At 34.0% G+C, this 19,547-nt stretch overlaps 1 non-coding gene across 1 annotated transcript; it reads right to left on the bottom strand.

The window, feature by feature from the left end:
* Window positions 1–18,920: 18,920 nt before the first annotated feature.
* On the bottom strand, window positions 18,921–19,027 carry LOC112533835. Its single transcript, XR_003078190.1, has one exon. It is a non-coding gene; the product is annotated as a small nucleolar RNA R71 (small nucleolar RNA).
* Window positions 19,028–19,547: the final 520 nt, after the last annotated feature.

The following is a 19,547-nucleotide window of genomic DNA, read 5'->3' as shown; positions in this document are numbered from 1 at the left end:
TTCGAATCAGTATATCAAACCATGCACATAAATACCAATCATACTATAATCATACCATAATAAATAAATAAATAAAAATATATTTTTACTTTTATGGGACGAGTGGCTCAGTAGAACCCTAACCCCAAATTCTAGTAGCCTTTCGGCTCTTTTAATCCAACAGGTCTGGCGCCCAGAGAGCAAGCTCGATCAGGGTCCTTACCTCCAGCCTGAACACTTGAATTCCAACAAAGCCGGCGCCCAGAGAGCGTTGCTCGATCAGGGACCTTAACTCCGGTAATCAACTGAACTCAGCCTAGAGAGCAATGCTCAATCAGGGCAAACAAATCCATAATAATCTTATGTCCATGATCATTACCGGTGCGCACGCGGTCCTGATGCAACCCACCAGGTGGCATGTTCTACGAAAGCCACATTTCCCAAAATACAATCATCACATTTAATAAATATCATTGTCTAATGAAATCATTCAACACATATCGAAATAAGATTAAAAATTTAAGGTGGCATGTTCTACGAAAGCCACATTTCCCAAAATACAATCATCACATTTAATAAATATCATTGTCTAATGAAATCATTCAACACATATCAAAATAAGATTAAAAATTTAGGGTAAGGCAACGTGCAATTCGTGTGGAAAAATAATAATATTTGTATTATTATAACGTTACTAATAATAATATTTATATTATTTTCAATAATTAATAATCAAGTGAAATTATTTATATTGCGATACTAATAATCATATTAAGCATAAATTTCTAAAATAGCATATTAAACTCAGACTTAGCAATAGTTCAACGATTAAGTGACTTTAACTCACAGATTTGGAGACCTCCTAGCTCTGCTCCGGTGCCTCGGTTGGAGCGAGCTGAACAGACAGATCATCTAATCATGGAAGAAAATTCATCAATTACGCTGAACAATTGATAATTAACCCTAGTTCTAGATTCCTAGGACTGACTGACTAAGAATCTCGACTCGGGTAAATTCTACGGAAAATTCAGCAAAACCTCCCCAATAACACGGACATTTACCCCCCATAAAACGGGTCCAGGACTGGCCAAAAAACACTTCAAATATCCAACAATTCCAAACAACAGGAGTTGGGTCCCCAGACTTCACATTTTTCCCGACTCCGCTACACAGCACAAAACACGAGGCAGACAATTGACAGACAATTATTTTTTACTCACAAATATCATCTAATACATAACACAATTCAATAGACACACAATTAAACCAAGAATTCCAAAATTAACAGGCCAGAGAAAATTACCGAGACTCTTGATTGCTCGGTCGACTCGCCTCCAGCCGCCGGAGTCCGATCGACGATCCGAACACACATCGGACTCGAAACGACGCGCTGACGACGATCCCTGCTTTCGATTTTCCGATTCGACCCCCGATCATCCGGAGAGATTTACGGATGATCTCGGCCGTCGATTCGCAAACGAAGTCCGATTGCCACGATACTGGTGCCATTGTGAAGCTTGAGCTGAGGAGAGTCGGGATACGTCCTCCGATCATCCATCCTCCGCCGGAGCTCACCGGAAAAGCCAGAAAATGCGGCTGCCACCACTTCGCCAGAACTCTCTCCTCCGGCCACCAAAGCCGGCTAGCGCGAAAGGAAGCTCTCTTGAGGGGAGCCGATCGCCACCGAGATCGGTAGGAAGGTTCTTAGGAAGCGGTAGAACGACCTTTGAAAGCCGCCTCTTTTCACGGGATTCCGCTTCGATCTTCTTTGGTCTGCCGGCTCTGCCGGAAGGACACCGCCCAACACCGATCTCCTCTTTCCCCGCCACTTTCTCTCTCCCCGACATCTCCTTCCTTCCTTTCTCTTCTTCCCCGATTCCTTTCCTTTTAATATTGACATTTGATCCCTGAACTTTTCCTTATTACAATTTGGTCCCTCAACTTTTTAATTACTTACAATTTCATCCTGCAAAATTTCCAATTAACCCCCAAACTTCCTTTTAGCCTTTCAATTAAGCCCTTAACTAATTAATTTGGGCCAAAATTAGAATTATAGAAAATATATAATTACATATATACCCCTGCCGACATTATTATTTATAAAAATACCATACTTAAATTTTCGTTAAAACCCCAATTTAATAAAATTATACCTTTTAATCCTCATCTAAAAATAAATTTTTAATTTAGTCCTGACACACAATTAAATTAAGTAATCAATTTACTAATTATTTTCCAACTTAAAATTAAATACCACTAGCTAATTAAAATACCAATTTCCCCAAGAAATTTCTTTTATAAAAATATTATTTACAAATTCTTCCATGATTTTCCAATATATAATTTTATTTATATATATGCTATATATATATTTGGGGAAATTTGAATAACCAAAATATAATTATTTCTCAAATAATTTACTTAATTAATTTCTTAAAAATTCAAACTAATAGGATATATAAAAAAAATAACTCCTTATATATCTAGCATTAAAATTCCATTTAATTCATTCCAAATTAAACCAAATAAAAATAAAGTAAAATTAATTTAAATGAAAACTTATTTATTAATTATTATTAATATAATCATTATTAAGGGAAAAATTCCGGGTATTACATTTTCTTATATTGATCAATATACCACTTTTACTAGGTCGTTTTCTCATACTAAATTATTAGCACTATTATGAGGTTGTTTTCTCAAATTTATAAATATACACGTTTTATTATGTTATTTTCTTATATTGATAAATTTACCCCTTTTATTGTGTTGTTTTCTCATATTATAAAATTAACCCATTTAAGGGGTTGTTTTCTCATACTCACTAATATACCAAAAGTACAGGGTTATTTTCTCTGATTGATAAATATCTCCGTATTAACGGGTATTTTTCTAATATTTATAAATATATCCCTCTTAAGGGGTTGTTTTCTCATATTAAAAAATTTACCTCTTCTATGAGGCTGCTTTGTCAAACTCGTAATTACACAACTTTTACATGGTTGTTTTCTCAGATTCATAAATATATAGGTTTTACCTAGTTATTTTCTTATATTAATAAATATACCACTTTTACAATGTCTTTTTCTCATATTAAATTATTAGCACTATTATGGGGTTGTTTTCTCATATTCATAAATATACACATTTTACGACTTATTTTCTTATATTGATAAATACACCACTTTTACGGGGTCGTTTTCTCACATTAAATTATTAGCATTATTATGGGGTTATTTTTTCAGTTTCATAAATATACAAGTTTTATGAGGTTATTTTCTTATATCGACAAATATAACAATTTTATGGGTTTGTCTTCTCAAATTATAAAATTACCCTATTTAAGGGGTTGTTTTCTCATACTCACAAATATACCAAAATTATGGAGTTATTTTCTTCGATTGATAAATATCCCCGTATTACGGGGTTGTTTTCTAATATTTATAAATATGCCCCTCTTACGGGATTGTTTTCCAATATTAATAAATTTACCCCTTCTACGAGGTTGTTCTCTCAGACTCGTAATTACACTACTTTTACAGGGTTATTTTCTTATATTGATAAATATACCACTTTTATGTGATCATTTTCTCATATTAAATTATTAGCACTATTATCGGGTTGTTTTCTCAAATTCATAAATATACACGTTTTACGAGGCTATTTACTTATCATATTATAAAATTAACCCATTTAAGGGGCTGTTTTCTCATACTCACCAATATACCACAATTACGGGGTCATTACCTCAGACTCATAAAATCCCCGTATTATGGGGTTGTTTTCACATATTAAAAAATTTACCCCTTCTACTATATTATTTTATCATATTAAAAAATTTACCCGTTCTACGAGGATGTTTTATCATATTAAAAAATTTACCCGTTCTACGAGGATGTTTTTCTTAGACTCGCAATTACACTACTTTTACGGGGTTGTTTTCTCATATTCATAAAGATAGACGTCTTTTACGGGGTTATTTTTTTATATTGATAAATGTAGCACTGTTACGGGGTTGTTTTCTCATATTAAATTATTAGCACTATTATGAGGTTATTTTCTCAAATTCATAAATATACACGTTTTACGGAGTTATTTTCTTATATTGACAAAAATGCCTCTTTTACGAGGTTGTTTTCTCATATTATAAAATTAACCATTTAAGATGTTGTTTTCTCATACTCACAAATATATTGGGTTTATTTTCTTTGATTGATAAATATTCACGTATTACGGGATTGTTTTCTAATATTTATAAATATACCCCTCTTACGGGATTGTTTTCTCATATTAAAAAATTTACCCCATCTACGACCCTGTTTTCTCAGACTCGCAATTATACTACTTTTACGGGGTCATTCTCTCAAATTTATAAATATACACGTTGTACGGGGTTATTTTTTTATATTGATAAATATACCACTTTTACGAAGTCGTTTTCTCATATTAAATTATTACTAGTATTATAAGGTTATTTTCTCAAATTTATAAATATACACGTTTTATAGGATTATATTTTTATATTGACAAATATACCCCTTTTACGGGATTGTTTTCTTATATTATAAAATTAACTCATTTAAGGCGTAATTTTCTCATACTCATAATTATACCAAAATTACGGGGTTATTTTCTCCTATTGATAAGTATTCTCGTATTACGGGGTTGTTTTCATATATTAAAAAATTTACCCCTTCTACGAGGCTGTTTTCTCATATTAAAAGATTTACCTGTTCTATGAGCTTGTTTTCTTAAACTCGCAATTATACTACTTTTATGGGGTTGTTCTCTTAGATTCATAAATATACAAGTTTTACGGGGTTATTTTTTTATATTGATAAACATACCACTTTTACGGGGATGTTTTCTCATATTAAATTATTAGCACTATTATTGAGTTGTTTTCTCATGTTCATAAAAATACACGTTTTACAGGATTATTTTCTTATATTGACAAATATACCCCTTTTACGGAGTTGTTTTCTCGTATTATAAAATTAACCCGTTTAAGAGGTTGTTTTCTCATACTATAAAATATACAAAAAATTACGGGGTTATTTTCTCCGATTGATTAATATCTCTGTATTACAGGGTTGTTTTCTCATATTAAAAAATTTACCCCTTCTACGAGTCTGTTTTCTCATATTCGCAAGTACACTACTTTTACGGGGTTATTTTTTCAGATTCATAAATTTACACGTTTTGCGAGGTTATTTTCTTATATAGATAAATATATCACTTTTACTAGATCGTTTTCTCATATTAATTTATTAGCACTATTATGGAGTTGTTTTCTCAAATTTATATACATATATACATTTTACGGGGTTGTTTTCATATATCGACAAATATACCCCTTTTACGGGGTTGTTTTCTCATATTATAAAATTAACCCATTTAAGGGGTTGTTTTCTCATACTAACAAACATACCACAATTACGGGGTTATTTCCTCAGATTATTACAGGATTGTTCTCACATTATTAAAAAATTTACCCTTTCTACGAGGCTGTTTTCTCATATTAAAAGATTTACCTGTTCTACGAGGCTGTTTTTTGAGATTCGCAATTATAGTACTTTTACGGGGTTGTTCTCTCAGATACATAAATATACACGTTTTACGAAGTTATTTTCTTATATTGATAGATATACCACTTTTATAGGGTCGTTTTCTCATATTAAATTATTACCACTATTATGGGGTTATTTTTTTAAATTCATAAATATACACGTTTTACGCGATTATTTTCATATAAGGACAAATATACCCCTTTACGGGGTTGTTTTCTCATATTATATAATTAACCAATTTAAGGAGTTGTTTTCTCATACTAACAAACATACCACAATTACGGGGTTTTTTCCTTAGATTCGTCAATATCCCTTTATTACAGGGTTGTTTTCACATATTAAAAAATTTACCTCTTCTACGAGACTGTTTTCTCATATTAAAAAATTTATCCGCTCTACGAGGCTATATGCTTAGACTCGTAATTACACTACTTTTACGGGGTTGTTTTCTCAGATCCATAAAAATACATGTTTTACGGGGTTATTTTCTAATATTTATAAATATACCCCTGTAATGGGGTTGTTTTCTCATATTAAGAAAAATTTCCACCTTCTACGAGGCTGTTTTCTCAGACTCGCAATTACACTACCTTTACCGAGTTGTATTCTCATATTCATAAATATACACGTTTTATGGGGTTATTTTCTTATACTGACAAATATACCCGTTTTACAGGGTTGTTTTCTCATACTCACAAATATACCAAAATTACAGGGTTATTTTCTCCGATTGATATATATCCCCTACGAGGTTGTTTTCTCAGACTCGAAGTTACATTATTTCTACAGGGTTATTTTCTCATATTTATAAATAAACATATTTTACGGGGTTATTCTCTTATATTGACAAATATACCCTTTTACGGGGTTGTTTTCTCATATTATAAAATTAACTCATTTAAGGGGTTGTTTTCTCATACTCACAAATATACCAAAATTACGGAGTTATTTTCTAATATTTATAAATATACCCCTCTTACGGGGTTGGTTTCTCATATTAAAAAATTTACACCTTCTATGAGGCTGTTTTCTCAAACTCATAATTACACCACCTTTATGGGGTTATTTTCTCATACTCATAATTATACCACAGTTACGGGGTTATTTCCTCAGATTCATAAATATCTATGTATTACTTGGTTGTTTTCACATATTAAAAAATTTACCCCTTCTACAAGACTATTTTCTCATATTAAAAAATTTACCCGTTCTACGAGGCTATTTTCTTAGACTCGCAATTACACTACTTTTACAGGTTTTTTTTTACGATTGATAAATATCCATGTATTACGAGGTTGTTTTCTAATATTTATAAATATACCCCTCTTACGGGGTTGTTTTCTAATATTAAAAAATTTACCCCTTCTATGAGGCTGCTTTCTTAGACTCGCAATTACACTACTTTTACAGAGTTATTTTCTCAAATTTATAAATATACACGTTTTACGGGGTTATTTTCTTATATTGATAAATATACCACTTTTATGGGGTCGTTTTCTCATATTTAATTATTATTACTATTATGGGTTGTTTTGTCAAATTCATAAATATACACATTTTACGGGGTTATTTTCTTATATTGATAAATATATTCCTTTTACGGGGTTGTTATCTCATTCTAAAATTACCCCATTTAAAGGATTGTTTTCTCATACTCACAAATATAACAAAATTATACGGGGTCATTTTTTCCGATTAATAAATATCCCCGTATTACGTGGTTATTTTCTAATATTTATAAATATACCCCTCTTACGGAATTGTTTTCTCATATTAAAAAATTTGCCCCTTCTACGAGGCTGTTGTCTCAGACTCGCAATTACACTATTTTTACAGGGTGGTTTTCTCAAATTCATGAATATACACGTTTTACAGAGTTATTTTCTTATATTGATAAATATACCACTTTTATGGGGTCGTTTTCTCATATTAAATTATTAGCACTATTATGGGGTTGTTTTCTCAAATTGATAAACTTACACGTTTTATGGGGTTATTGTAATACCCCGAATTTTTATATGTTTAATAATGAATTATTTTTCCATATCCAATTAGTTTGATTTTTAAGGAGTTAATTAAATAAATTATTTGAGGAATAAATTATATTTTTTATTTAGTTATTCAATATTTTCCCAAATGTATAATTATATAAGTAAAATTATATATTGGAAAATTATGGTAGAAATTGTAAGGGATGTTTTTATAAAAGAATTTTGGAAAAATTTGTATTATAATTGATTAGTAGTATTAAATTTTAAGTTGGAAATTGATTATTTAATTTAATTTAATTGTGTGTAGGATTTAATTGGAAATTTATTTTGGAATAAGGATTGACAGTATAATGTTATTTTTATGAGGGTTTAATGGAAATTTGTGGGTCTGGTATTTTTTGTAAATAAATATGTCGGTCAGGGGTATTTGTGTAATTGTGTATTTTCAGTAATTCTAATTTGGCCCAAATTAATTAGTTAAGGGCTTAATTGAAGGGCTAAAGAAAAGTTTGGGGGTTAAATTGGAATTCTGCATGATGAAATTGTAAGTAATTAAGAAAGTTGAGGGACCAAATTGCAATAAGGAAAAGTTCGGGGGCCTAATGTCGATATTGAAAGGAAAGAAAATCGGGGAAGAAGAGAGGAAGAGAGAGAGAGAGAGGGTGATGGCCGAAGAAGAAGAGGAGGAAGGCGGCGGCATGCGTCGTCGGTGGCGGCGGAGTGGTGGCCGGGCGCGGCGTGCGGCGAGAACGACAGTCTGGCAACGGAAATCGCGCGTAGGAGCAGCGGATTCCGGAGGCCGTTCCGGCCGTGTTGGCGGCCGAGTCGAGTGGCGATCGGCTCCTCTCGGCAACGCTTGTGGTGGCCGGAGATGGAAGATCCGGTGGAGAGAGAAAGTAGGGGGCAGCCACATTTTTTTAGCTTTTCCGGCGAGCTCCGGCGGAAGATGGACGATCGGAGGACGTATCCCGACTCTCCTCAGCTCAAGCTTCACATTGGCACCAGTTTTGTGGCGATCGGGCTTCGTTTGCAAATCGACGGCCGAGATCGTCCGTAAATCTCTCCGAATGATCGGGTGTCAAATCAGAAAATTGGAAGCGGGGATCGTCATCAGCGCGTCGTTGTGAGTCCGATGGTGTGTTCAGATCGTCGATCGGACTCCGGCGGCCGGAGGCGAGTCAACCGAGCGATCGAGCGTCTCGGTAATTATCTTTGGTCCGTTAATTTTAGAAATCCTTTGATTTTAATTTTGTGTCTATTGGGTTATATTGAGTATTTGATGATATTTGTGAGTCAAAAATAATTGTCTGTCAGTTGCCTGCCTTGTGTTTTGTGTTGTGTGGCGGAGTCGGGAAATAATGAAGTTTGGGGACCCGACTCCCGTTGTTTAAATTGTTGGATATTTAGAGTGTTTTTCTGGCAGGTCCTGGACCCGTTTTTACGGGGGGTAATGTTCGTGTTGTAAGGGAGGTTCTGCCGGATTTTCGGTAGAATTCTCCTGAGTCGAGATTCTTAGACAGTCAGTCCTAGAAATCTAGACCTAGGATCTATTGTAATTGTTTCATCGTTTTGATAAATTGTTTTCCATGACTAGATTGTCAGTTCGTTCGGCTCGCTCCTACCGAGGCACCGGAGCAGAGCTAGGAGGTCGCCAAACCTGTGAGTTAAAGTCATATAATCATTGCACTATTGCTAAGTCTGATTTTAATATGCTATTTTAGAATTTATGCTTAATATGATTATTAGTATCGCAATATAAATGATTTTACTTGATTATTGATTATTGAAAATAATATAAATATTATTATTAGTAAGTTATAATAATACCAAATATTATCAGTTTTCCACATGAGTTGCATTATGTCTTACTTTAAAATTGTTAATCGTTATTTTGATATAGTTGAATGACTTCTTTAGACAATAATATTTATTAAATGTGGTGATTGCGATTTGGGAAATGTGGCTTATAGAACATGCCGCCTGATGGGTTACATCAGGACCGCGTGCGCACCGGTAATGATCATGGACATGTAATAAGATTTTTATGGTTTTGCCCTGGTCGAGCATGGCTCTCTGGGCTGATTTGAGTAAATTGCCAGAGGTAAGGTCCCTGGTCGAGCATTGCTCTCTGGGCGTCGGCATACTTGGATATTTAAGTGACCAGACTGGAGGTAAGGTCCCTGGTCGAGCATTGCTCTCTGGGCACCAGTCTTATTGGATTAAGAGAGCCAAAATGGCTACTAGATTTTGGGGTTTAGGGTTCTACTGAGCCACTCGTCCCGTAAAAGTAAAAATATATTTTTATTTATTCATTTATTTATTTATTATGGTATGATTATAATATGGATTGTATTTACGTGCATGGTTGATATATTGTATTTACGTGCACGGGTGATGTATTTGATTTGGTATGTAAATTGGTAAATCTTAGATTCTCCGCAGTAGTAATAGTAGATGTTTCAGTTGTAAATTTTCTGAGTTTCAGGTCTCGCCTAGTTTTTCCAAGGCATCAAGTATTTATGTAAAATATAGCATTTAAGATAAATTGTGGCTTTAATAATATTAATTTGAGATGAGATTTGTTTAAATCAGTGAGTATCAGGCTTACTACGGGTTTCGGTGGCCTTAAGCCTACCCATTCCCTAGTGCCGGTCACGGGCCCACGGGTGGGGTCGTGACACACGCGGTCCTGATGTAACCCATCAGGTGGCATGTTCTACGAAAGCCACATTTCCCAAATCGCAATCATCAGATTTAATAAATATCATTGTCTAATGAAATCATTCAACATATATCGAAATAAAGATTAAAAATTTAGGGTAAAGCAACGTGCAATTCGTGTGGAAAAATAATAATATTTGTATTATTATAACGTTACTAATAATAATATTTATATTATTTTCAATAATTAATAATCAAGTGAAATTATTTATATTGCGGTACTAATAATCATATTAAGCATAAATTTCTAAAATAGCATATTAAATTCAGACTTAGCAATAGTGCAATGATTAAGTGACTTTAACTCACAGATTAGCGACCTCCTAGCTCTGCTCCGGTGCCTCGATTGGAGCGAGCCGAACAGACGGATTATCTAATCACGGAAAACAATATATCAAAATGCGAAAACAATTAACCATTAATCCTAGGCCTAGATTCCTAGGACTGACTGTCTAAGAATCTCGACTCGGAAGAATTCTACCGAAAATCCGGTAGAATCTCCCTTAAAACACGGACATTTACCCCCGGTAAAACGGGTCCAGGACCTGCCAGAAAAACACTATAAATATCCAGCATTTTAACACAACGAGAGTCGGGTCCCCAAGACTTCACTATTTTCCCGACTCCACCACACAGCACAAAACACAAGGGCAGGCAAACCGACAGACAATTATTTTCGACTCACAAATATCATCTAATACTCAACACAATCAATAAGCATAAATTACATCAAAGAATTTCAAAATTAACGGGCGAGAGAAAGTTACCAAGACGCTTGATTGCTCGGTCGACTAGCTTCCAGCTGCCAGAGTTCGATCGACGATCCGAACTCACCATCGGACTCGAAACGATGCGCTAACGACGATCCCCCTTTCTGATTTCTCAATCTGACCCCTGATCACTGGAAGAGATTTGCAGACGATCTCGACCGTTGATTCGCAAACGAAGTCCGATTGCCACGAAATCGGTGCCATTGCGAAGCTTGAGCTGAGGAGAGTCGGGATACATCCTTCGATCGTCCATGCTCCGCCGAAGCTCGCCAGAAAAGCTAAAAAACACGGCTGCCACCTACTTCGTCGGAACTCCCTCCCCCAGCCATCAAAACCGACGCCGCCACTGCCAAAAGGAAGCTCTCTCCGAGGGGAGCCAATTGCCACCGAGATCGGCCGAAAATGCCGGAACGACCTTTGAAAGCCGCTGCCTTCCTTGCGTGCTTCCGCCTGCTGGCCGCCGACTCTGCCACTGCCCTATTGTCGATCGCCATGACCGCCTCTCTCTCTCTCTCTCTCTTCTCGACGGCCCGACACCCCTCTCTCTCCTTTCCCTTCTTCCCCGAATCCTTTCCTTTCAATACCGATATTTGACCCCTGAACTTTTCCTTATTACAATTTAGTCCCTTAACTTTTTTATTACTTACAATTTCGTGCTGCATAATTTCAATTTAACCCCTAAACTTTCCTTTAGCCTTTCAATTAAGCCCCTAACTATTTAATTTGGGCCAAATTAGAATTTTGAAAATACACAATTACATATATACCCTTGCTTTTAAATATAAAATTACCAAAAAGCCCTTACCGACATATTTAATTATAAAAATACCAAACACACAAATTTTCATTAAAACCCCAAATTAATAAAATTATATTTTTAATCCTCATCTAAAAATAATTTTCCAATTTAGTCCTAACACAATTAAATTAAATAATCAATTCACTAAATATTTTTCAACTTAAAATTTAATACCACTAGCTAATTAAAATACCAATTTCTCTAAAATTTTCTTTTATAAAAACATCATTTACAAATTCTCCCATATATAATTATATATATATATATATATATATATATATATTTGTGGGAAAATTTGAATAACCAAAATATAAATATTTCTCAAATAATTTACTTAATTAATTTCTTAAAAATTCAAACTAATAGGATATAGAAAATAACTTCTTATTTATCTAGCATTAAAATTCCATTTAATTCATTCCAACTAGACCAAATAAAAATAAAATAAATTAATTTAAATAAAAACTCATTATTAATCATTATTAATATAATCATTATTAAAGAAAATTTTCGGGTATTACAGGTCATTTTCTCTGATTAATAAATATCCCCGTATTACGTGGTTGTTTTCTAATATTTATAAATATACCCCTCTTACGGGATTGTTTTCTCATATTAAAAAATTTACGCCTTCTACGAGGCTATTTCTTCAAACTTGCAATTACACTACTTATAAGGGGTTGTTTTCTCAGATTTATAAATATACACATTTTACGGGGTTATTTCTTGTGTTGACAAATATACCCCTTTTATGGGGTTGTTTTCTCATATTATACAATTAACCCATTTAAGGGGTTGTTTTCTCATACTCACAAATATACCAAAATTACGGATTTATTTTCTCCAATTGATAAACATCACCGTATTACGGGGTTGTTTCCTAATATTTATAAATATACACCTCTTACGGGGTTGTTATCTCATATTAAAAATTTACTCCTCCTACGAGGGTGTTTTCTCAAACTCGCAATTACAATTCTTTTATGGGGCTGTTTTCTTATATTCATAAATATACACGTTTTATGGGGTTATTTTCTTATATTGATAAATATACCACTTTAACGGGTTCGTTTTCTCATATTAAATTATTAGCACTATCATGAGGTTGTTTTCTAAAATTCATAAATCTACATGTTTTACGGGGTTATTTTCTTATATCGACAAATATACCCCTTTTACGAGGTTGTTTTCTTATATTATAAAATTAACCCATTTAAGGGGTTGTTTTCTCATACTCACAAATATACAAGGTTATCTCCTCAGATTCATAAATATCCCCGTATTATGGGGTTATTTTCACATATTGAAAAATTTACCCCTTCTACGATGTTGTTTTCTCATATTCAAAAATTTATCTGTTCTATAAGGCTGTTTTCTTAGACTCGCAATTACACTACTTTTGTGTTGTTGTTTTCTCAGATTCATAAATATACATGTCTTGCGAGGTTATTTTCTTTTATTAATAAATATACCACTTTTACGGGGTCATTTTCTCATATTAAATTATTATCACTATTATGGGGTTGTTTTGTCAAATTCATAACTATACACGTTTTACGGGATTATTTTCTTATATCGACGAATATACCCCTTTTACGTGGTTGTTTTCTCATATTGTAAAATTAACTATTTAAGGGGTTGTTTTCTCATACTCACAAATATACCAAAATTACAGGGTTATTTATTCCGATTGGTAAATATCCCCATATTACGAGGTTGTTTTCTAATATTTATAAATATACCCCTCTTACGGGGTTGTTTTCTCTTATTAAAATTTTGTCCATTCTACGAGGCTGTTTTCTCAAACTCATAAATATACACATTTTACGGGATTATTTTCTTATATTGATAAATATACCACTTTTACATCATCATTTTCTCATATTAAATTATAAGCACTATTATGGGATTGTTTCTCAAATTCATAAATATATACATTTTATAGGGTTATTTTCTTATATCGACAAATATACTCCTTTTACGGGTTATTTTCTCATATTATAAAATTAACCCATTTAAGGCGTTGTTTTCTCATACTCACAAATATTCCAAAATTACGGTGTTATGTTCTCCGATTGATAAATATTCCCGTATTACGGTGTTTCTTTCTCATATTAAAAAATTTACCCCTTCTACGAGGATGTTTTCTTAGACTCGTAGTTACACTATTTTTTTGAGTTTGTTTTCTTAGATTTATAAATCTACACGTTTTACGGGGTTATTTTCTTATATTGACAAATATACTCCTTTTACGGGGTTGTTTTCTCATATTATAAAATTAATCCATCTAAGGGGTTGTTTTCTCACACTCACAAATATACCAAATTACAGAGTTATTTTCTCTGATTGATAAATATCCCTGTATTACGGGGTTGTTTTCTAATATTTATAAATATACCACTCTTACGGGGTTGTTTTCTCATATTAAAAAATTTACCCTTCTATGAGGCCGTTTTCTTAGACTCACAATTACACTACTTTTACGGGGTTGTTTTCTCAGATTCATAACTATACACATTTTATGGGGTTACTTTCTTATATTGATAAATACACCACTTTTACGGGGTCATTTTCTCAAATTAAATTATAAGCACTATTGTGGGATTGTTTTCTCAAATTAAAAAATATACACATTTTACGGAGCTATTTTCTTATGTCAACAAATATAACCATTCTACGGGATTGTTTTCTCAAATTATAAAATTAACCCATTTAAGAGGTTCTCATACTCACCAATATACCAATATTACGCGGGTGATTTTCTCTGATTAATAAATATTCCCGTATTACGGGGTTATTTTCTTATATTAAAAAATTTACGCCATCTATAAAGTTGTTTTCTCAAACTCGCAATTACACTGCTTTTACAGGATTATTTTCTCAGATAATATACACGTTTTACGGGGTTATTTTCTTATATTGATAAATATACCATTTTTATGGGATCATTTTCACATATTAGATTATTAACACTATTATGTGGTTGTTTTCTCAAATTTATAAATCTACACGTTTTACGGGGTTATTCTCTTATATCGGAAAATATACCCCTTTCACGGGATTATTTTCTCATATTATAAAATTAACCCATTTAAGGTGTTGTTTCTCATACTCACAAATATACCACAATTACGGGGCTATTTCCTCAGATTCATAAATATCCTCGTATTACGGGGTTGTTTTCACATATTAAAAAATTTACCCTTTTGTCGAGGCTGTTTTCTCATATTAAAAAACTTACCCGTTCTACCAGGTTGTTTTCTTAGACTCGTAATTACACTACTTTTACGGGTTTGTTTTCTCAGATTCATAAATATACACGTTTTGCGGGGTTTTTTTCTTATATTGATAAATACCCCAATTTTATGGGGTCATTTTCTCATATTAAATTATTAGCACTATTATGGGATTGCTTTCTTAAATTTATAAATATACATGTTTTACGGAGTTATTTTCTTATATAGACAAATATAACCATTTTACGGGGTTGTCTTCACATATTATAAAATAAATCCATTTAAGAGATTGTTTTCTTATACTCACAAATATACCAATATTACTGGGTTATTTTCTCCGATTGATAAATATTTCCGTATTATGGAGTTGTTTTCTCATATTAAAAAATTTACCCCATCTATGAGGTTATGTTTTGAGACCCGTAATTACACTACTTTTACGGGGTTATTTTCTTATATTGATAAATACACCACTTTTATGGGGTCGTTTTCTCATATTAAATTGTTAGCACTATTATGGGATTGTTTTATCAAATTCATAAATATACATGTTTTACGGAGTTATTTTCTTATATCGACAAATATAACCATTTTACGACGTTGTTTTCTCATATTATAAAATTAACCTATTTAAGGGGTTGTTTTCTCATACTCACAAATATACCAAAATTACGGATTTACATTCTCCGATTGATAAATATCCCCTTATTACGGGGTTCTTTTCTAATATTTATGAATACACCCCTCTTACAGGGTTGTTTTCTCATATTAAAAGATTTACCCCTTCTACGAGGCTGTTTTCTCATACTTGCAATAACACTACTTTTACAGAGTTATTTTCTGAGGTTCATAAATATACACGTTTTACGGGATTATTTCTTTATATTGATAAATATATAACTTTTATGGGGTCATTTTCTCATATTAAATAATTAGCACTATTATAGGGTTGTTTTCTCAAATTTATAAATATACACATTTTACGGGGTTATTTGCTTATATCGAAAAATATACCCTTTCACGGGGTTATTTTCTCATTTTATAAAATTAACCCATTTAAGGGGTTGTTTCTTATATTCACATATATACCACAATTACGAGATTATCTCCTCATATTCATAAATATCCCCATATTACGGGGTTATTTTCACATATTAAAAATTTTACCCCTTCGTCGAGGCTATTTTCTCATATTAAAAAATTTACCCGTTCTACCAGGCAGTTTTCTTAGACAAGCAATTACTCTAATTTTACGGGGTTCTTTTCTCAGATTAATAAATATACATATTTTATGGGGTTGTTTTCTTATAGTGACAAATATAACCATTTTACGGGATTATTTTCTTATATTATAAAATTAATTTATTTAAGAGGTTGTTTTCTCATACTTACATATATACCAATATTATGTGGTTATTTTCTCCGATTGATAAATATCCACATATTACGAGGTTTTTTTCTCATATTTAAAAATTTATCTATCTATGAGGTTGTTTTCTCAGACTCGCAATTACACTACTTTTACGGGGTTATTTACTCAATTTCATGAATATACACGTTTATGGGGTTATGTTCTTATATTGATAAATATACCATTTTTATGGGGTCATTTTCTCATATTAGATTATTAGCATTATTATGGGGTTCTTTTTTCAAATTCATAAATCTACACATTTTCGAGGTTATTCTCTGATAAGCATCATACTACACATGTTTTCATGCCCGATTGTTTACATTTTTATGCATGATTATCCCGTTTTATGCTAGAATCACCTGTCTTTTGTTTCCTTTCTCGTTTCAGGTCATTTTCGAAGGACACCATCAATAATCGAGGGAAATACGTGTGATTACGGACCAAAATCCATCAAATTGGGTGAGAACTAGCACCCCGAGGGTTGAGCACGGCCTGGACTCCGGCCATGCTGAATTACCAAGAGGCTATCCCCAATTGTGCCATTTCGTACGACTTGGTAGCCACCACGGCCTCCGGCTGTGGTGGCCCGACCGGCTTGGGCACGGCTTGGAAGGAGTCAAGACAGACTCCACAGATTGACCTTTGCGGACTCGTGCGTCTTTGAATCATCACAGCCTGGACTCCGGCCATACTGAATCAACTATATAGGCAATTTTGAGTTCTTTTAGAGGGGGGACGATTTTTGGACTCAATTCCAAGACACACACTTAATCAATTATTTCCTATACCTCAATTGTAGACCTTGAGAGATAAATTTCATCAATTGAAGGAGGGATTTCACTTGTTCCAACATCGAATTAAAGATCAAGACAAACTTTAGGAGCATTCAAGAGGCAACTAGGGTTTGAGATTTCGAATTTGCAAATTTAGGGTTTCTCATTCAGCTTGAAAGAGAAGGGTGTACATGCCTTTAATTTGTTTTTCCTTATTTTGTTCCCTAATTGCTTTAACCATGAACATGAGTAGCTAGATCTTTTGAATCCATTAGGGTTCACCTTTGTTGATGGATTATGCTTAATTGTTAGTTTTTATAATTGTCATTCTTGCAATCTTCTTGCTATTTAGTAATAAAAGTTTGATTCAGTTAATTTGAGACGTTGGATTAATTGTTTATTAGGTTGTTTCTTGACATTGAGAAATGCTTGTTACAACTGGACATTGAATAGTAAGAACTGGTAGTTAACACTTAGAGATAAGGTTGATTTACTCGACGGATTAAGAACTAATAACTCTTAATAGTTTTAAATCATACTTAATGCTAATATGTAGTAATCCGATAGGAAGAGATTCCATTAGGTTAGTGCAGGTTCAGGAATCCGGTAAGCTCGAGAGAGGAACCGGGATTCAATTCAGGATTTAGGCACGGGTAAGCAAGATCGGCAATCCATAAAATTCATCTTTAGAATTCCATCACTTAGGCTCCCTTTTGGGTTTGTTTCTCTCTTTGCAATTGTCTTTTGATTATCCATTGTTCTTCATTTACTTATTTGCACTCATAACCATTAGCTGGTACGTTAGAACTTTCACACCCTATTTCAGACTAGATAACATAGCAAACAGTAGTAACTCTAGGTTCACCCGATCTCTAGGGATACGACCATGATACTCACTAGTGCTAGGCTGCATCAGTAGGTTCACTGCCTTAGGTGTAGGTTGCATAAAGAGCCCATCAAGTTTTTGGCGCCGTTGCTGGGGAAACAGTAACGGTGAACTAGAGTGAATTGTTTTTGTGTTAATTTAGTCATTATTTGTTTATTCATTTATTCTTTATTTTTATTATCATTTATTATTATATTGTTTTTGTTGATTGGTGGTTGTGTGGACTTTTGGTTTCAGGTAGTTTATGACTAGGAGCTCAAACTCGAATCTTATAGAGCCTCTATCTGATCCAGAACGATCCCTCAGACTCTTAAGAAAGAGGTTGCAATTAGAAGAGGAGGAGATTGAGGTTGAGGTACCTGTGGATAGACTAGACACGATGGAAAACCATGACCCCCAGGCCAACGACGATCAGAGGACGATGTGCGAGTTTGCTCGACCATCTTTAGATGGGACGAAAATGAGTATAGTCAGACCTGCTGTAGCGACCAATAACTTTGAGATAAAGGCCAATGTTATCCAGATGATCCAGCAAAGCGTGCAATTTGGAGGATTGCCCAGCGAGGATCCCAATGCACATATCTCCAACTTTTTGGAGATTTGTGACACATTCAAAATAAATGGAACAACCGATGATGCCATTCGCCTGAGATTGTTTCCATTTTTCTTGAGGGACAGAGCAAAGAGATGGTTGCAATCTCTTCCATAACAGACGATCACTACCTGGAAGGCGTTGGCCGAAAATTTTTTATATAAGTATTTTCCTCCCGCTAAAACTGCTAAACTTAGAAATGACATATCTTCTTTTGTGCAGTTTGATGATGAAAGCATGTACGATGCATGGGAGAGATTTAAAGATCTTTTGAGATGCTGCCCACATCACGGATTGCCAGTGTGGATGCAGGTTCAGACCTTCTACAGCGGGTTGAACCTTGCAACAAGGCAAATGGTGGATGCGAGGGTGGGCGCTAAGAAGACGCCCGAGCAGGCTCAGAACTTGATAGAGGAAATGGCCATGAACAACTATCAGTGGCAATCCTCTAGAAGCCGGCCAGGAAGACAGGGAGTGGTCAACCAAGTGGACTCTACAGGAGCCTTGGCAGCTCAAGTGGAGCTTCTAGCCAAGAAGATCGACCAACTCTAGATGCCGGTTCATGCAGCGAACGTTGGCTGCTAGTTTTGTGGTGGCCCACATTACAGCTGCATGGAGGTATGTTTGCTTCATCCTCTACTACTTTTCCATCTAATTCTGCTATGTCTTCTGATGTTGAACAGGTTGATTATATGGGGAATGCCCCAAGGCAGCAGAATGATCCTTACAGCAATACATACAACCCTGGGTGGCGCAATCATCCCAACTTCAGTTGGAGGAACAATAACGCTCAGGGTCCACCTGGTTTTCAGAGAC

The sequence above is a fragment of the Ricinus communis genome, chromosome 6, assembly GCF_019578655.1.
Source record: "Ricinus communis isolate WT05 ecotype wild-type chromosome 6, ASM1957865v1, whole genome shotgun sequence".
Lineage (NCBI taxonomy): Eukaryota > Viridiplantae > Streptophyta > Magnoliopsida > Malpighiales > Euphorbiaceae > Ricinus > Ricinus communis.
The sequence above is the reverse complement of the archived record's forward strand: the minus strand, read 5'-3'. Positions and strand labels throughout refer to the sequence as shown.